General features: G+C 38.7%; 1 pseudogene; it reads left to right on the top strand.

Annotated features, from left to right (window-relative positions):
* The first annotated feature begins 20,379 nt into the window (after positions 1 to 20,379).
* Positions 20,380 to 21,042, top strand: LOC125095573 (ADP-ribosylation factor-like protein 6-interacting protein 6; annotated as a pseudogene).
* Positions 21,043 to 21,399: the final 357 nt, after the last annotated feature.

The following is a 21,399-nucleotide window of genomic DNA, read 5'->3' on the forward strand; positions in this document are numbered from 1 at the left end:
AAAGTGCCAACAACTGACCCTAAAGAAATGGAGATCTAGGAAGTTCCTAAAAAATTAAAAATAGAAGGGTACCTGGGTGGCTCAGTCTCTAGAACATGCGACCCTTGGTCTCAGGATTGGAACCCCATGTTGGACGTAGAGATTACTTTAAAAAAAATAAAATCTTAAAAAAAAAAAAAACTAAAAATAGACCATATGATCCACTAATCCCACTTCTGAATAAAATCACTGTCAGAATAAAATTCTGAGATAAAATCACTGTCTTATAGTGATATCTACACCCATATGTTCATTGCAGCATTATTTACAACAACCAAGACATGGAAATAGTCTAAGTGTCTACCAATGGAGGAATAGATAAAGAAAATGTATGAGATATTATTCAGCCTTAAAAAAAAAAAAACAAAAAACAGGGGCACCTGGGTGGCTCAGTGGGTTAAAGCCTCTGTTTTCGGCTCGGGTCATGATCCCAGGATCCTGGGATCAAGCCCCACATCGGGCTTTCTGGTTGGCGGGAAGCCTGCTTCTCTTCCTCTCTCTCTCTGCCTGCCTCTCTGCCTACTTATGATCTCTGTCTGTCAAATAAATAAAATCTTTAAAAAACAAACAAACAAACAACAACAACAAAAAAAAAAAAACAACAAGGAAATCCTGCCATTTACAACACCATGCATAAAGCTGGAGGACATTATGCTAAGCGAAATAAGCCAGTGACAGAACAAATACTGCATGTTCCCAATTTTATGAGAAATCTAAAATGGTCAAATTAATGGGGCAGAGATTAGAATAGTGGTTACAAGGGGTTGGAGGAAAAGGAGAAATGGGAAGGTATTAAAAGCAGGTTACCATTTGGGTGCTGGGACTAAATCCCACCGTGGACCCTCTGAGAACCAAGTAAAACATGCTTCACAGTTGTCTCACTGATATATGGGAAGGCTGAAGCTAGTGACTCACTGACTCCTGACCCCATTGTCTAAGGCTTTCTCCCACTCTTCCAGGCTGCCATAGTGCATGGCAAGCTTCTAAAATGCCAGAGAAATCCCTCAGACAGTGAAGCAAAGAGATTCAAATGCTTCAGATGCGCACTGGTCAGTGTGCCAGAAACTCCCTATCCCAGAAGGAGTAGCTCAAAGCTATTGTAGTAATCTGGGAAGGGACATTAAGAACATCTGTTAGAATGTGTGTATTAGGTAAGACTTGCTGTTGTGAAACATAAATCCCCAAATCAGTGGCTTAATACAATAAAATTGTATTTCTCACATGAAGTTTAACCAATAGGACAGTAGGGCTGAGGCTGGGTGGAAGAGTAATGAACGTGTTCTTTGTCAGTATAAGGAAACAGCTAAGAGATGGCAGAAGAGAGAAGAGCAGATTGTGCCAAAAAATTTAAGTGTAAGCTTACATGGCTGCACCAAAGTGAAAAGGAGTTTGGGTAATGTGGTCTGTGTGCCCAGCCGGAAAAGAACAGTGGATGAGCAGCTAGTGATCTCTGCCATACGTGCCAAGGGAAACCATTAAGTCAGCCAGGTACGCTGAGGAAAGGTTTAAAGCATAGATGACCCTTAAATGTTAAATGTAAAGGGAGGGGTGATGGTTAGTGTTGGGTCAATTTAACCAGCCCAAGGGGGACCCAGATACCTGGTTAAACATTATTCGGGGCCTATCTGTGAGGGTGTTCGTGGACAAGGTTAACATTTCTTTTTTTTTTTTTTTTTTTAAGATTTTATTTATTTATTTGAGAGAGAGACAGTGAGAGAGAGCATGAGCTAGGAGAAGGTCAGAGAGAGAAGCAGACTCCCCGTGGAGCTGGGAGCCCGATGCGGGACTCGATCCCGGGACTCCAGGATCATGACCTGAGCCGAAGGCAGTCATCCAACCAACTGAGCCACCCAGGCGTCCCAAGGTTAACATTTCAATCCACACACTGCTTAAGTACATTGCTCTCTGCCTGAATAGAACAAAAAAGTGGAGTTTCAGAGAATTTGCTCTTTCTGCCTGACTGTCTTTGAGCAGGGACATCAGTTTCCTCCCGCTTGGGACCCGGACTAGCTTTTGCACCATTAGTTCTCCTGGTTCTCAGGTCTTTCAATCCAGACTAGAACTATACCGTCCGCTCTCCTAGGCCTCCAACTTGTTAACTGCAGATCCTGGGACTTATCAGCCTCCATAATCATGGAAGCCAATTCCTTCAATAAAGCTTAACACGTAGATCTTATATTGGTTCTGCTTCTCTGGAGACCCAGACTAATACAGAAGGGTAGAAAATTGTCATTGGATTAAGGAATAAAAGCATTACAAACAGAGCAAACCATATAGCAGGGAAACACAGAAGAAACCAGGCAGATTCAGAGAACTAAAGTACATTTGTTCTGACAGGCCTGGAAGTGGGTGTGTACACAGAAGAATCTGCAAATGCAAAGAGGAATCTGACAGTAAGACTCCTGGCAAAGAAGGAAATGAGGGGCTAGAGAATTTTAAACAAAAATGTAAAGGAATGCAGGGACGCCTGGGTGGCTCAGTTGGTTAAGCAGCTGCCTTCGGCTCAGGTCATGATCCCAGCATCCTGGGATCGAGTCCCACATCGGGCTCCTTGCTCAGCAGGGAGCCTGCTTCTCCCTCTGCCTCTGCCTGCCACTCTGTCTGCCTGTGCTCCCTCTCTCTCCCTCTCTCTCTCTGACAAATAAATAAATAAAATCTTAAAAAATATATATATATATATATAAAGGAATGCAAAGGGTTTTATGATACTACTTTGCCAACTGAAAGAAAAAAGCTTTGTAAGGGCAAAAGGGTTTTCTGCTTACTACAGTTGACCCCACAACATCTCAGGGGTAGGTAGGCCAACACCCTATATAGTCGAAAATCCATGTACACCTTTTTTTTTTTTTTTTTAGTAAGCTCCATGCCCAGTGAGCTGGAACTCATGACCCTGAGATCAATACCCACTTGCTCTATCCACCGAGCACCCCCAAAATCCACATGTAACTTTTGAATCACCTTACTGATAACATAAACAGTCAACATTACAGTCATAAACATAATTCGTATGTTTTATGTATTATATACTGTATTCTTACAATACACTAAGCTAGAGAAAAGAAACTGTTAAGAAAATCATAAGAGAGGCACCTGCTTGGCTCAGCGGGTTGAAGCCTCTGCTTTCGGCTTGGGTCGTGATCTCAGGGTCCTGGAATCGAGCCCCACATCAGGCTCTCTGCTCAGCAGGGAGCCTGCTTCCTCCTCTCTCTCTCTCTCTCTGCCTGCCTCTCTGCCTGCTTATGATCTCTGTCTGTCAAATAAATAAATAAATAAAATCTTTAAAAAAAAAAAAGAAAGAAAGAAAATCATAAGAGGGTGCCTGGGTGACTCAGTGGGTTAAACCTCTGCCTTCAGCTCAGGTCATGATCCCAGGGTCCTGGAACCGAGTCCCATGTGGGCTCTCTGCTCAGCAGGGAACCTGCTTTCCTTCCTCTCTCTCTGTCTGCCTCTCTGCCTACTTGTGAATTCTGTTTGTCAAATAAGTATATAAAATCTTAAAAAAAAAAAAAAGAAAGAAAGAAAACCACAAGAAAAAGAAAATACATTTACAGTACTGTATCTAAAGAAATCCACATATAAGTGGGGCTGTGCAGTCCAAACCTATGTTGCTCAAGGGTCAACTGCATTTTTAAATAGCAATTATCTTGGGGTTCGATGACACTTAACAAGAAAGATGATGAATAGTCAAAAAGTGCATGGGCTGGAAGTCAGGCAGACCTGAGTTTAACACTACCTATGCAAGTTGTAAGACTTAGATGGTTTGTATGTAAACTTCAAGCACAATGTATGACAAATATTATGTACCTAAAGAAAAACTTAGCTCCTTTCTTTCTTCTCTGAACAACAGAATAAACAGAAAGCATGAGTTTGAGAACAACAGCAAAAAAAAAAAAAGAATTGGTGAAGCTCTGACACTGAAGAACTGCTTCATATTGCTAATATTCTTTGTGAAGAGTTTTGCCTTATGATGGTAATAGCCAACAAATTCTCAAATTTTCAAGCAATAAACTCAGCCTCTGAGTAAGCTAGCCCAGGTTCTTGCAAGTGTATACTAATTGGATTTGAGAAATATGCAGCAGAATAAAGAAAATATTAATTAAATATTAAAATTGAAAAACATCAATTTATAATAAATTCATAATAAAAATGAGCAAGAAAATACTACTATATTAAAATCACTGACTATTCACTTTTTTTTCCTTCTTTTTTGGGTGGAGAAGGGATAGAGGGAGAGGGAGAGAGACAATCTTAAGCAGGTTCCCTGCCCAGCACCTGAAAGCATGACCTGAGCAGAAATCAGAAGCCAGGCACGCAACCTACTGAGACACTCAGACACCTAACTATTCACTTTATAATGAAGTGTTTGTCTCTTAAAAAGAAATTTGATTTCACAGTTAGATACATAATATTCATGCCTTGTGAGTCCCCACAGAACAATTTATTTTTTTAAATCAAGCAATATATTTAAGAAAATTTATCTGGGGCGTCTAGATTGCTCAATAAGTTAAGCAACTGCCTTAGCCTCAGGTTATGATCCCAGGGTCCTGGGATCAAGCGGGGAGTCAGCTTCTCCCTCTGACCCCTCCACTTCCCCCACCCTGCTCATGCTTGTGCTCTGTCGCAAATAAATAAAGTCTTAAAAAAGAAAAGAAAAGAAAATTTTTTTAAGTCATGATGGGCTGAGAGCATGAAAAAAAAATTCCATACAATGAAATCTGAAGGAGAAAACAAACTTTATTTGCTAAGTTAAGACCCACATGAGTAAGATCTATTTACTTAAATAAAATCTAGATCTAACCTTTTAAATAGTGAGTTTTTGTATAATTAGGAAGCTAATTCACTCTTGTGTTATTATCATGTCTTGTCTTCATTTATTATTATTCTGCTTTACAGATATTAGATGTACAGCTATGGCTCTCAACCTTGGCTGCACATTTGGAACCATCAGGGGACTTTTTTTTAAGTTTTTATTTAAATTCTAGTTAGTTAACATATAGTGTAATATTGGTTTCAGGAGTAGAATTTAGCGCTTCATCACTTAAATACAACACCTAGTGTTCATCACAAAAAGTGCCCTCCTTAATCCCCACCACCCATCTAGTTCAACCCCTAGCCCCTCCCCTCCAGCAACCTTCAGCAACCCTCAGTTTGCTCTCTCTAGTTAACATGTTTTTTTTAATAGTTTGCATCCCTCTTTTATTCCCTCCTCCTATGCTCATCTGTTTTATTTCTTAAATTCCACATATGAGTGAAATCATATGGTATTTGTCTTTCCATGACTGACTTATTTCACTTAGCATAATACTCTGTAACTCCATCCACATCATTGTAAATGGCAAGATTTCATTCTCTTTGATGGTTGAGTACTATTCCATTGTTCATTTAAACCCCTTCTTCTTTCTCCATTCATCAGTCGATGAAAATTTGAGCTCTTTCCATAATTTGAGGGGAGCTTTTAAATAATACTCATGCTTAGGCTCCACCTCAGGTCCACTGCAAAAGAATACTTCAAAGTGAACTCTACTCAAGAGAGGAGGTTGTGGAGAAATTTGTAACTCTTCTCAGTTTCTTTTCACAGTTACCACTATGTTATCCATGCCTTCAGTATCACTCACCTGGACCGTTGCAGTACCTGCTGAAAGTGTCCCATTACCGTCTTCCTCACCATTGCCAGATCAAATGTTCTGAAAACTGGGCATGTGGGTGGCTCAGTCAGTTAAGTGTCTGCCTGTGGTTCAGGTCATCATCTCAGGGTCCTGCAATTGAGCCCCATGTCAGGTTCTCTGTTCAGGGCAGAGTCTGCTTCTTCCTTTCCCTCTATGCTCTCTCTCTTGCTCTCATGCTCTCTCTCAAGTAAATAAATAAAAACTTAAATAAATAAGTGTCCTGAAAAGTTACTTACAAAACTTGAACATGCATACAAATCATGTGAGGGTCTTGCTAACAAGAAGTTAAGATGAAGGCTCTATCCAGTAAACCTTGTTTGAGATTTTATATTTCTTTCAAATTCCCAGATGATGGCCACTCCTGATCCACAAATTACACTTAGAGGATTGGATCCTAATTGTTATTGTATTAATAAACAAATTGATTAATAATTAAAATAAAATGGCCTTCTATTATTTACCAACTACTATGAATATAACAAAGAAAAGTAAAAGTACATTCTTACAAGTGTAGGAAGTTACATACACCCAAATATATAGAGACATACATACACATATATGCAAATTAGTGTAGGGAAGAGTTCCTTAGGTATTTCAATTACTGATCATTCTCTAGAACTTTCACTCTAGTCTTTTTTTTTTCAGATTTCTGTCCACATCTCTGAGCTCTTTCCTTATTTTCCTTCAGTTTGAACTATAAAATTATCTTCAACCAATTAACAAATAAAAGTGTATTGACTGCCATACTACAGATTAAGACTTCCAAAGTCATGAAGAAAACTACAAGTACCACTTCCTAATTCTGGGAACTTTTTCTTTTTCTTTTTTTTTCCTTTTTCTTATGTCACTTAACTAATTTGTCATTTTACATGTAAAAAGTAGATTCTCCTACTGCTTAACGAATATCCATACTGGTTAAAATGGTAAAGAAAAGACAGATTCTTTGAGGTCTTGAAGCTCTAGGACAGCTCACAGGACAAGTCTAGTGTACAGTAGAATACTCTGTCTTCTTGTGGATAGGCACTGTAAATATATTTCTCCCTGGAGCAATGTTAGGTTATATAAACTATATAAGCCAAGCGTTGGCAAAGATCACTAAAAACTATAATTTATGATGGGTAGGGGAGGAAAGGAAGAAATAGAATCAGAAGATTAGAGAAATACATTCTTTTTATAAAAGAAGATTTTATTTATTTATTTGTCAGAGAGAGAGAGAACGCACAGGCGCAAGCAGGGGGAGGGGCAGGCAGAGGAAGAAGCAGGCTTCCCACTGAACAAGGAACCCAGTATATGTCTCCATCCAGGGATCCTGGGATCATGACCTGAACTGAAGGCAGACACAACTGACTGAGCCACCCAGGTGAACCTAGAGAAATACATTCTAACAAAGTTGATTCTCCATTCTCCCTAGCCATCTATTTTTGTATTTTAAAAAATAACTTTTCATTATGATCATCTAAAAATTAGCCATACTAAGTGGAAACAAATACATAACTGGTGTTATATACTTATTTTAAAATCCAATAACAGCAAACATAAAAACTGGAAAACATTCTTCAGGAATTGATGACAAGTATTACTTAATCTTACTGAAATCATTTATTTCCTGCCTTGTCTTACCCAAAATCCATAAGAATAAAACATTAATAATTTGGGTGTTCAAGTCTTCAGACGCAGACTGGAACTACATCTGCCCCCGCTGGGTCTCCAGTTTCCTGACAGCAGACCTTGAGACTTTCAGCCTCCATATGCACCTGAGGCAATCCCTTATAATAAATCTCTTTACGATATATACAATTAATAAATATGTATACATCTCATCTGTTTCTCTGAAGAATCCTAACCAATACAATGTTCAATACATAAATAGTTCCAGATATGAAAGACGAAAACATTCTTGAGATCTGTTATACAACACCACACTCACCGTAACAGTAGTGTGCTGCACACTAAAAAAGTTGGTAAAAGGGTAGATCTCATGTTATGTGGTTTTTATTACAAGAAAAAGGGTAGAGAAGGTTGTCCTTTGGCGAAGCCAATATATTTGAATGGCAGAGTCACTGAAATAAGTATACAAACCACTAAGGTTAGTAACCCCCATGAAGAAGATAATGCTTGCTTGGATATAGAAGTTCTGATGTTTCTAAAGTCTCTCATTATTTGCCAGTTTTTAAACTAAATTATATTTAACTGTTTGTGGGTTTCACATTAGAAAATAAGGAGCTTTGAACAGGCATTAGGCTGTTTTAAGGTTGAATTTTTTAAGCGGATATCAACTACTGAATTATAGAAAGTGTTTTTATAAGCCGGCAGCTACCATTCCCTCTTAAGCTGGCTGTGGCAGATCCCGTGTAAATATCATGAGAGTTGCAGTTTTAATATTTAAAGTCATCATCAGAATCACAAACACATCACAAGCTATTACACCTGTGAAACCTTGAAAGTATAACGAGAGTCTTTCCAGCCTGAAATGAATAATAAGAAATGAAGCAAATTACAAATATGTCCCCAACCTGAGGTTAGAAAGCTCATGAATTACTAGAGCAAAAGAGCCCCAAGCCCTAAGTATCATTGTAAACCTCATATACTTTGTTGTTATGCATGGAACTATTTATAATATCAAAATAATATGGTATTTGGGATTTTTCCTGTAATTCCAGTACTCATAATAGTTATAGTTTGCTTCTAAAACTACCCTTGAGAAAAAAACCCACATTAACATGATTATAATGAAGTCACTGGAGGACTACTGTTGCTTAGGAACATCACAGAATTCTAGCATGGATTGAGGATTTATTATCATATGAGCCACTGAAATCAGCAATTGGGTGCTCTTCCTTTGATTAGATGCTATATATCAATGTTGCATCTCTAATACTTCCCAGTTAAGCTGATGAATGAAATCAGTTTTATATTACATTGCTCATTGTCTGTTGTTTTAATTTGGAAATAAAATTGTACCCTTATAAATCTGAAAATATAAACTATAGAAGTGTAAACACAGCATAACAAGTGGTTTTACTGTTGTAAATATTTTTACTGTTTTCTAAGTTTTGCTCACTTTCATGTTTTTAGTTCTCCTTGTCACCTTTTCTCTTTATCAAAGAAAACACAGAATTGACACATTTCTCAAAGGCTATTGATGCATAAACACTTACTCAAGGAGCCGTTTCTGATTATTAACATACTATGCACCACAGGGATTTATGTTTACAACTGCTGAAATAAATGGTTTGGGTTTTAGGTTTTCAAGAAAAAGACAAGCCTCCAAACTCAGAATTTTATTATATATAGCATTAATTTTTACAATGACATCTTAATGAGGAAGATAGAAAAACCTTTGCAGCCATCTGTTTTGTCAGCTAACCTTTACAATTGTGTGCCACATCATTTTTCTTAGATTAGCTCTATGAATTAGGCAGTTTGGGAAAAATACAGCTCATCCTCTGTTCCATTTAAAACCTATCCATTGAGGGACGCCTGGGTGGCTCAGTTGGTTAAGCCGCTGCCTTCGGCTCAGGTCATGATCCCAGCGTCCTGGGATCGAGTCCCACATCGGGCTCCTTGCTCAGCAGGGAGCCTGCTTCTCCCTCTGCCTCTGCCTGCCACTCTGTCTGCCTGTGCTCGTGCTCTCTCTATCTCTCTCTCTCTCTCTCTGACAAATAAATAAATAAAATCTTAAAAAAAAAAAAACCTATCCATTGATGTAGAACATAGAATGTGTCACTAGAATCTAATTGATTGCTCCTACCTTCTCCTTTGTATTTTATGTATCATTATTAAGATAAAGGAGTGATAGAAAAACTAGGGGCATGGAGAACTGTTGGGTATATAACAAAGTCAAACTCTGAGAAAACAAAAGGAAATTAATGTTTCTGAGTTCAAATACTAGATTAATTATTAGAATAAGTTCAAATACTAGATTAATTATTAGAATAAGATAAAGAACAATTTGCCACTTGGTTGGAAATTTGTTTATGAGGGCATATCAAATACTCTAGGTGCAAGCCTAAAAGTAATGGTTTTCTCATATCATGGTTAAAAAGTTTTCTAATAATCAAGAAGCTATATCAGATCATTCTAACACAAAATGACTCATCCTTTTTACGATACTTTATGTAAATTCAATTAACATATAATGTATTGTTGCTTTCAGAGGTAGAGGTCAGTGACTCATCAGTCGTATATAATACCCAGTGCTCATTACATCATGTGCCCTCCTTGATGTCCATCACCAAGTTACCCCACCCCTCACCTCCCCCCCCAGCAATGCTCATCATTCTTATCTCAGTAGAATTTCATTTCATAAACAGCTCTTTCACTCATTTGATCAGCAATCAACAAATATTTACTGAGCTCTTTACTGTGAGCTACACACTATACAAGATGTGAATAATGAAGCTGGGAACAATATAAACAAAATTCCTGCCCTCTAAGAGCTTTCTTTTATGAAAGAAAGTATGAAAGAGAGGCCTGAAAGTAATATTACACTGACTGGAATTTAAATAAAAACTTGGGAAAAAGACAAAGGCAAAAAGTAAATAGGTAAATAACAATGTCAGGTAGTGATAAGTTTTTCAAAGAAAAACAGAAATAGAATGGAGAAATATGTTTAAAAGCTTTTAGTTTTAAGATTAGCAAGAAAAGCTTTCTAAAAAGATATTTGAGCAGAGACCTGAGTGGAGTACAGAAGTAAACCTCAGGAATATCTCGGGGAAATACATTCCAGGGAGAGGGCACAGAAAGTGCAAAGGCCCTGAGGAGTTAGTGTGCCTGGGGTTTTCAAAAACAGGAAGGAGATCAATAAGGCTAGTATAATGAATAAGTCAAGAGAAAGAGTAGCAAACAGTACAGGCCAAAGAGGTAGCCAAGAGAAAATAATGTGAGTTCTCTCAATTACAAGAATGAAAATCCAACTATTGTAGTAAGGGAACACTGGGGAAGAAACAGTGCAGATGAAGGATTTCTGTTTGAAGCATAAGATACCTATTTAAGATTCACATGGAGATTTTGAAAAAGTTTGATAAATGATTCTAGAACTCATAGGAAAGACTAGAGATATAAAGAGGAGTTAGCGCATTGATGGAAATAAAAGTCATGGGACTGGATAAGATGAACTGGGGAATGGGTGTAGCTTGAGAAGGAACGAGGGGTAATAGAGAAGTTAAGAAAAGGAAGTAAAAGAAAGGGAAGTGAGAAGGTATGGTCAGGGAGGTGTGGGTAAAACCAGCTGAGAACAGGACCCTTAGTCAAAAGAGGAGAAGGTTCAATATTCAGGGACTAGTTGTTGCCAAATGATGCTAATAAAGTCAGGTAAGATGAGAATTAAGATTTGGCCATCAACTTGGGCAATTCAAAATTATTAATGACCTTTACAAGAGTGACTGTAAGGAAGAGAGAAAATGAAAGTCCTATTGGAGAGTGTTAAGGAGAAAGTTGAGGTGAAGAAGTAGAAAGAAGAAATAGTGACAGCCCTTCTTGAAAGGACTAAGAAAAATGGAGATAATAAGTGGGTTAAGATAAAGAAAATAAGAAAACTAAGACTGGTACCTGGAGGGGAATGTGAGGTCAGGGAGGGTTATTTTAAAGATGGCAAATATGTTGAAAATTGTTGGTAATTGTCCAGCAGGGAAAATGCAATGGTTAATAAAGAAGCAAAGGGGATATTTGTAGAGCCAAAATCTTTTAACAGGGTGGGATCCAGTATACTCGTGGAGTGTTGTCACAAATAAAAGTAGAGAGAGTGGACCCACTATAACAAGTAGTGGGCAGGGTATGTGTTACACATACAGGAAGATCCTAAATTTGCTGGTATAACTTTATACTTATTTTCTAAGTGCTAGTGTACTTACTGATACTCATCAGTAACTAATCAGTTAAGCCTGCCTATTTAGCTCCATGCAAATCAACCTGAGGATATGGGCTCTGTTTAACCCTCCAGAGCCAATTGATTATTTCTATTCTGTGGCTATGAACTACATCCCATGTAAGAGAGATGCCCTTCGGAGATGGAAAGGAGAAAGGAGTTGAGGGAAATTGGAAGGGGAGGTGAACCATGAGAGACTATGGACTCTGAAAAACGATCTGAGAATTTTGAAGGGGTGGGGGGTGGGAGGTTGGGGGCACCAGGTGGTGGGTATTGTAGAGGGCACGGATTGCATGGAGCACTGGGTGTGGTGCAAAAATAATGAATACTGTTATGCTGAAAAAATAAAAAAATTTAAAAAAAAAAAAGAGATAGAGATGCCCTTCTGCAAAGGCAAATCAGAGCTGTCATGATGGAATCCTATAAGAGAAATAAATGGGTTTGTGAGAATCTATCAATATCAATCTCCACATACCTCCATGTTTGGGTAATGATAGCATGTATTTTGTAGGCTCAACCACATCCACTCCCCAAATCAGAGAAAGTCTTGTTTAATCACCACTATGTTAGAAGTTTCTTCCCCAGGACACCTGAGGGGCTCAGTCAGTTAAGCATCCACCTTCTGTTCAGGTCATGATCCCAGGGTCATAATCAATCCTACATCAGGCTTCTTGCTCAGCAGGGAGTCTGACTTCTCCCTCTGCCTGCTGCTCCCCCTGCTTGTTCTCTCTCTCTCTCTCTCTGACAAATAAATAAATAAATAAAATCTTTTTTAAAAAAAGAAAGAAAAGAAGAAGTTTCTAGAAGCTCTCTAGAGTGAGAGGGGTCCTGAATGGGTTGCCACTGAGGGCTTTTGATGGCAGTCTTTTATTGAGAACTGACTGGAAAGCTTGTGGTCTTGAGATTCTTGTACCAGCTTGGCTTGAGCACGGACGACTGATAATATCTTTAATGACTTAATTCTTTGAGGTTTGGCCATTTTCTATGATTATACTGTAGCCACCAAAGAAAAATACTCCTGACCATCTGAGCCCAGGTGGTCTGCTTCCTTATCTCTTATTTGCTCTGGCTTAGCACCTGCCAGGAATAGTTTCAGAGCCCAGCCAGGAGCCCCCTATCTCTCCCTGCCTATGCCTTAACCCTGTCCTTACTCACACCTAAGTAAAACTCAAGTCTCAACTCTTCTAGGACCCCATCTCCGGATATCCAGTCCTGTGTTCTCAAACGTGGCTGTACATTAGAATCACTTGGAAGCTCTAAAAATTAAACGGGGGTCTGGGACCTCCTCTCAGAGATTCCGACTGAATTGGTTAGGAACGGTACCTGGACATTGGGATCTTTAACACCCCCCCAGGTGATTCTAATATGCAGCTGAAGTTGAGAACTCCCACACAGATGGCATGGATGCCTTCCTGCTGCAACTCCATGTCACTTTATTCATCATTATCAGAACTTCTTCCCTGTACCTTTCATTGTCTGTAGACCATACTTTATTAGACTTTGCATCCCCAATGCCTTGCCCCTCCAAAACAGAAGAATGTTCAATAGACAGGTTTTGAGCAAACAAAGGAGTAACATTATTTCATGTTTACATATGGATGTTAGTACTTTTTAATGAGGTAAGAAAACCTGAAGTATCTTGGGAGAAAAAAACCGCATAAATGGAAATAAAGGAAAGAATATAGCTGGAAGTGGTTGCATGATGTGAGAGCCGTCTTGGGAGCTAGGAAAAACTTAGAATGATTCCTGAGCTACACCAAAAAAAAGGGGAAAAAATCAGCAGGTCTTTTACCAAAGAAACAAAATGAAATAATGGACAATCACACTTTCCCCCCAGTGTCCTGAAAGTGTCAACAAAAATGAATTTCTAGAACTGCTCTGGTACCTGCTGTTTCATAACTCTGATGATTAGATAACATGTCAGCACTTTTTTTTCATTTTATTATTTTAAGTAAGCTCTGAGCCCAACATGGGGCTTTAACTCACAACCCGAAATCAAGAGTTGTATGCTCTACCCACCGAGCCAGGCAGGCGTTCCGATATGTCAGTACTTTTAAACTGACCTACCTATTTGATCCCAAATCATAAAGTTGTTTTTAAGATGGCAGAATCTAATGTCCTTTATGTTACTGAGGCATCTGGATTCTCCTCTCTTTGTTATCCATACTCTATCTTCCTATTTGAAGGTAAGAAGATAAAAAAGGGGAGAAAAACAAGTACAGTAAAATAAGCATGAAATAAATCCTGGGAAGCACTAGGAGACTGGATGTAATGTCAGACATAATTTTATTGGAACATGCTCCAATTATGATATGCTTAATCTTGGGTAAATATTAACTATAAATTCAGTGATCAGATTGTTAGTAATATAAGCCAGTTTTGCAAAACAAGTAAACAAAACCTGAATTTTAGGTTCATGCTTAGGTATATGCTATGGTAACATTTACTTTTTCTTACATTTGTAATGATAATTGCAATAAAAATCAAAGTATTCAGAACACATTATTTTCAAATTAAAGGGAAAGAAAACATTTTTAAGAAAAGTTGTCCCTGTCGTTGAAGATACAAGCTCCAAAGCTGACAGTAAGAATTCAACAGAGTTCTATCAGTTTTCAGAGGATCTGGAACTGAAACTGTTCAATCCTAAGATTTCTACGATTCCTGACTTAGGTACAGACATGTTAAAAATAGGCTATGCTGAAAATAATGCTATTTACAGAGGGAAGTATGCTACCATTCTGAAACTGAAAAACAAAGTAGATCATTTTTATCTATTTAGGTGGAAGTTGATTTGTTTTGCCCTTTTCTGTTTTGGTATAATCAGCTATTGTTTTTGTTAGTGCTGCTATTTCTTTCGCCTTTGAAATAGCACAGGAGCACAAATATCTGAGTTTGTGTTACTATAGCTGATGCTCTAGTAGGCAACTTCCACATTCCACTCATAACTCAGAAAAGGGAAATTGTCTTGCCTAATAATAAATCCTAGGATGAATGCTTGAAACCACGGACAACAAACGAATATTTACAAGAACTATTCAGGTAGTATAAAGGAGGGAAGTTGGCCATTAAGATAACAGGAAATGCTGGGAGCTAAAGAAAATTGCAAATGTCATGTTCCATGCAATGGCATTCAGATTAAAGTCATCATCATCATGCCACCCACCATTTGCCCCTACTTTAAAATCATTATTTTACATAATGGTTTTTTCTAAAATAAGGAATTTTAACAATAAATTTGTCAAGAAGTCACACACTTTTTTTTTTAGAAATACTCCTTAGCCCTAAACCAATTATATCCATTAGCAAAATTACAAGGCTGAAATAACTTGGCACAAAATTACACTAAAGTTTTTTTCTTCTTGCAATATATTTTCTTAGATTTACCCATTACCTAATAGAGTTTGCAACTAGGAGGCAAGAATGAAGAAAATGTAAATATAAAAATGAGTATTAACTCAGTACTTAATATTTCTAGAATCTATATCAGGATTATGTCATATATTCATTTACTTAATCCTCACAACAAATTATCAAGAAGGTTTTATACCCAGGCACACTTGATGGAACTGAAAACAAAGATATTAATTGACTTATTCAAGATCACACTAATAAACAACAGAGTTAGGACTGGAACTCATGTTTTTCTGTCTTAATCCAGTCTCTTTCCACAATATCTTTAAAAAACAAAACAAAACTTTATCCTTAATAAACCATTATCATGATGACATCAATGTTTATTGAAAAAGGTGTATAGATATATTTTGAACTTCATTGTCCAAAATAGTCTTCACTGAGATTGCTTTATTTGGTAATTCCTCTGTGGAAACACTAAACAGTGGTATTTTTTTACAATGTATCGGTAAAGTCTATCTTTCAACTGCATTAACATAAAGCAAACCAACTTCTATAAAAAAAAATCTAAAATAATTTTAATGATGGAAATATCATAATTATGCTCTCTTGTAGAAAATAGCTAAGAGCAACATTTGGCATCACAGAACACTTGTCATGTGAAATTTGCATTTAAATGTTATTCTGGACAAGAGGTATTTGTCATTCTCCTCCAAATATCAAACATAGAAATAATTCTCAAATCATAAATGCTGCTGACTTAAAAAAATAATGCAATACATTGCCAATTCAGAATAAGATCTCTACATCACCACAATTATGCCTGAAAGCATCTGGATGACACAAATTTCAATGTGGCTAAAAGCCTGTTAATACTCTTATTGTAGGATTGCATGACCTCAATCATTCAGTTAGATTTGTGTGTAACTACTAAGAGGTGCCTCTAGAATATGGAATCCATTTCACACTTGAAAATGAATGTTTTTAAAATATGTTTCATCATTTCTCTCTTTGATTGATTCAGTCTAAGAGGTATTCCAAAGTGGGAATTTATAAGCATCTAGAGAGAGAATACGTATATGTTTATATAATTGTTAAATGCAGGTGTGGAAAATGATCTCCAAATATCCTCAAATAGATGACACGTGCATGTTAGGAAAACAAGAGAAAAGTGTGAATACTTTAAGCACTTGTTTCTTAGGTTTTCACCACTATTGTAATCAGGGAGAAATATTTAAATATTTAAAATACATGCATAAAGGCAAACATACACATTTTAAAAGCTTAGAATGACACCTTCACCCTGCCCTTTGCTGAAGGAAGCTGGCCTTTGTACCAATCAAAGTTTTAGCACAGAGATATAATGGAAAGAGCAGCATCAAAATATCAGAGCAGCATGTATTTTCCCCCATAGACACTCCTGTTATTGCTATAATACTTAAAATGAACCTCTTTCCCAGATCCTCTGTTTTCTAGGGTTAACCTGCTTTGTTGCAATGACAGCAGCCAGTTCTCCTGCTGTCTAAAGTCCAGACAATGGCTAACCCTGCACCTTTCTCACTTGCTAGAAGTTACAGAGGCAATTTTCAGGCATGTGCGTATAGGTCAGTTCAAAGAAGAGTCATTGTTAATGTGAGCAGCAATCCCTGCGTTTATGCAAGACCTGTAAAACCGACTCACACAAATTTAACACATTGGCATCTTCATGATGAATATGTGGGGTCCAGGCTCCAGGATGGCCCCCAGTGAACCTCATCCCTGGAATTCACACCCCTGTCACAATGGATAGGACTGGACGGTGATATCAACAGAATACTGTAGACACCACAGAGTGGGACTTCCTGGTCACAGTCTTCTTTCTCTTGGATCCCTCACTCTGGGAAAGGTGGTCACCTTTGTGATTAGGGACAAGTAGTTTGCATTTTTGCAAACACTTTAGGATGAAGATTATTGAGATGAAGATTATTCAGAGCTGAAGGCAATGGAGACTCTACCACTTCAAGAGAAATTTTGCCTCTTCCTTAAGTACATAGAAGAACATAAAATTGGGGGTCTTTCCCAGAATAAGAGTTATTAGCCTAAATAAATTTTATTTGAGTGACCCATCCATATGGCAGGACAAGCATCTAATTACCAAACATCTGCTTTTCTGCTTATTGTCCTGTGAATTGCATTCCTTTCTTCTGAAACCCCAGACTGCCTACCCTCTTTTCCTCAGTTCAGAATGACATATATACTTCATTTTGCCTAACTATCTTTGGAATTTCCATGTCTGCATTGATACCCCATAAATATGCTATTAAATTTTATTTTCTCCTGATAATCTGTCTCACGTCAATTTGATTCTCAGTCAAGCTAGAAAGACCCTTGAAGGGGACAGAAATTCTTGCTCCATGACAGCTTTTTTACACCTAAGCCCAAATTGGATTGGGGATGGAGTAGTATGCAGGAGAAGAAAATTTTCAGTTTTTAAAGATTTTACTTCCCAAATATTCTGCACTTATAAATCATCTTTTTCCTACAGATAAGCCCTACCTATGCTAGTTTGAAGGCTTTTAAAATAATTTTTGGCATTTTAGTTATCAAGTTTGCCTCAGATAAATACATGACTTTGCATAGATAGCCCTAATGTGAAAAGTAACTTAAATATTTTCAGAACTACTGAAACTGATAGGTTAAGGTAGCAAGTGCTTGATCATGCTACCTTTAAGAAACTCTGGCTAGGGGTGCCTGGGTGGCTCAGTGGGTTAAACCTCCACCTTCAGCTCAGGTCATGATCTCAGGGTCCTGGGATAGAGCCCCACATCAGGCTTGCTGCTCAGCAGGGAGCCTGCTTCCCACTCTCTATCTGCCTGCCTCTCCCTGCCTCTGTCTGCCTCTGCCTGCCTCTCTGCTACTTGTGATCTCTTTCTCTCTGTCAAAAAATAAATAAAATCTTAAAAAAAAAAAAAAAAAAGAAAAGAAAAGAAACGAAACTCTGGCTAACTTGTTTTATGAGCCTATTTTTGCAGACGTGGTACTGACCACCAATGAGACTAGCTAAAAATGGAGTAAACCAGGAAGAATTCTTGCAGTTGTACAAAGGAATAAGAGTGAAGGAAAGTAGCCTCTGTGAGGACACACCCTGAGATCCTCCTGTCCATTCCTCAAGTTGGCAGGCCATTCATTTTTTTCTTTTTTTTCTTTTTTTTTTTTTTTTTTAAGATTTTATTTATTTATTTGACAGAGAGAGATCACAAGCAGGCAGAGAGGCAGGCAGAGAGACAGGAGGAAGCAGGCTCCCTGCTGAGCAGAGAGCCCGATGCGGGACTCCATCCCAGGACTCCGAGATCATGACCTGAGCCGAAGGCAGCGGCTTAACCCACTGAGCCACCCAGGCGCCCCGCCATTCTTTTTTTTTTTTTTTTTTTTAAGATTTTATTTATTATTTATTTTGACAGAGAGAGATCACAAGTAGACAGAGAGGCAAGCAGGCGGAGAGAGAGAGAGAGAGAGAGGGAAGCAGGCTCCCTGTCGAGCAGAGAGCCCGATGCAGGACTCGATCCCAGGACCCTGAGATCATGACCTGAGCCGAAGGCAGCGGCTTAACCCACTGAGCCACCCAGGCGCCCCCATTCATTTTTTTATACATAGGAGGTATATACAAGCGTGTCACTAGGTGGCACCTGGGAGAAGCAGTAATACCTTCCCTTCCCCTTACCTCACCTTTTTCTAACCACCAATCACCTACATCCACCCTCAAAACACCTCCCCCACCCCCTAAAATCCTATAAATTCTCAGCCCCCCCCCCTTCCTTGGAGTCGCAGATTTAAGAAATTCTTTCCCGTCTCCTTGCTTGGCGCCCTACATTAAAACTCTTCTCCTCTGCCACAAAAAACAGTGACAGTGTTCAGGCTTTGCTGCACGTTGGTCAACAATGCTTGGTCAGTCACACTACCACAGGTGGGTCACTTTTGAGCATCCAGGAGACCCTGCTTTGAATACATCTATGTAAACCCTTATTTCACTAGTTTGTTGTTTTTTTTTTTTTTTTCAATAAAATAATTAAGAATGTAACTTAGACACCCGGGTGGCTGAGTCACTTAAGCAGCTGGCTCTTGATTTCCGCTCAGATCATGGTCTCAGAGTCCTGGGATCCAGCCCAGGGTTAGACTCCCTGCCCAGCAGAGGTCACGTAAGGATTCTCTCTCCCTCTGTTCCCAGCCCAGCCCCCCGCTTGCACATGTGCACTCTCTCTTTCAAATGAATTAATAAATCTAAAAAAAAAAAAAAAGGAAGGAAGGAAGGGAGAAGGAAAGAAAGAAGAAAGAAAGAAAGAAAGAAAGAAAAAGAAAGAAAAGAGGGGCACCTGGGTGGCACAGTTGGTTAAGTGCAGGATTCTTCGTTTTGGCTCAGGTCATCATCTCAGGGTCCTGGGATCCAGATCTGCATTGGGCTTCCTGCCGAGCTTGGCGTCTGCTTGAAATTCTCTCTCCCTCTTCCTCTGCCCCTCATGCTCTTGCTCTCTCTCTAAAATAAATAAATAAACCTTTTAAAAAATGTAATTTAGAATTCCTACAGCATATTTTTACAAAAGATAAAATAGTTTTCTTTTTCCTGCTTCTTGCCTAAATGTCCCTTGAGCTATGGTCTGATTTCTCTCCTGCCATCCTCCTTTTATTTTTTTTTTAAGATTTTATTTATTTATTTGACAGAGAGAGATCACAAGTAGGCAGAGAGGCAGGGGGAAGCAGGCTCCCTGCTGAGCAGACAGCCTGATGAGGGGCTTGATCCAGGACCCTGAGACCATGACCTGAGCCAAAGGCAGAGGCTTAACCCACTGAGCCACCCAGGTGCCCCATGCCATCCTCCTTTTAATCACTCCTCAACCTACTGTAGCATGGTTTGTGCCAATCATGGTATAGACACTATGCTTAAAAAGCACCAAAATCTTCTAACTCCCAGGTCCAACCACCTCTCTTCATATCCCCTTCTGTAAGCAGAAAGAATTAGCGGTCTCCAGGAAAAGAAAGGTGAGATGTATCTTTCTTGAAAAAAGTCATTTTAGGCTCCCAGACATCTTGTAATCAATGCTACTTTCCCAAAGCCCATTTCTTGCAGAACTCCTGGTATATGTTGAAATTGCAGAATTGACTTTGGTAGATAATGATTTTAAGGAAACACATAAAAACAAAAACAACAAAAATGTAAGAACAAAGAGACACTGTCAGGCCAGGAGATAGCCTAATCAAATTAGTGACAATAAATCAGTGGTAAAACTCCCACTTCTGGTTCAAAAGTAGAGATTGGACTAACATTCTTGAGTTATCTTTGCCAGCTCTAAATACCTTTGAGCACTCATATACTGGACCAACTAAGCCAAAGAATTAATGATGCTATGACTCTAGTGGGCTCTGATGACTTCAACCTCATGTCATTTTAAGGCAACTTTTGTCCCTCCTCCCCCCATGTGTTTCATGGAGAGCAGGAGGTGCCTGGCTGCTCTGCAAAGATGCCTCAGCATCTTTGTCCTGTCCCGTTTGCCCTGCTGGCTGGCGTTTTCTCCCTTCACTCAGGGGGACAGTTGGAGTGAGGGTGAAGTGGACAACAAGGACAGATGCAACCAAGTGGCCCCCAACTTATGGGTGGAGTTCTCAGCCAGGGTGTCATCAGAGCCTAGGAAGGGCTCATTACTTCAGCGGGACTGGGACGGGTCTCCGGGTCTGCCCAATCAGTACAATGGCATTTTCTCAATGGATGCGGGTGGCCAAGCCATAGGTGGCCAGTCCAGTTCCTCTCAATTCCCTGTGCTATTCGCCATCCTTCTTCTTGTCATCACCTACCTGATCATGAAAGAGTTAACATGCTGAGAATTTGAAGAATAAAGACGATATACATATTGGGCTACTAGGATTCTGGAGTCTACTTAAAATATCTCTATCAGCAGGATTCTCTTGCTGTAGATTTTCTTGGACAGTGACTTATTTTTACTCTTTTGAGCCAGGAATGTTTCCTCCTACCTCTCTTTCACCTGTCAGATTCAAGAAACTGACCAGACATTCTTTCCACATGAGTTAAATACCATGGAAATTTTGAATGATATTCTAGCTGCTCTTAACTATAGCATGGTCCTCATGTAAACCCACACCAAAGCAAAAATTTTGGCAAAACTTAGTCATGATTGTTCTGTAAGAAGAGGGAAGAACAGTATTTGCCTACTCGTTAAAGACCAAGACCAAGAAACCTGCTATTCATTGTGTGGTTCATATATGTGTCATATCATTGTCATTATGGAGGACTTCCTATTTGTTTTTGTTTTGTTTTTTTATGGAGGATTTTTTTAAGCATCATTCTAGAGCCTAGGCATCAAGAATATCTGAGTATTAAGTTTCAAGTAACATCTTAAAATTGTAAGATATTTACCTCATCTTTTTATTTTTGTGTGTGTTGTCCTTATAAATTATAGAAAACACTTTAATGGAAATCAAACATGAAAA

This window comes from Lutra lutra, chromosome 3 (genome assembly GCF_902655055.1).
Source record: "Lutra lutra chromosome 3, mLutLut1.2, whole genome shotgun sequence".
Classification (NCBI taxonomy): domain Eukaryota; kingdom Metazoa; phylum Chordata; class Mammalia; order Carnivora; family Mustelidae; genus Lutra; species Lutra lutra.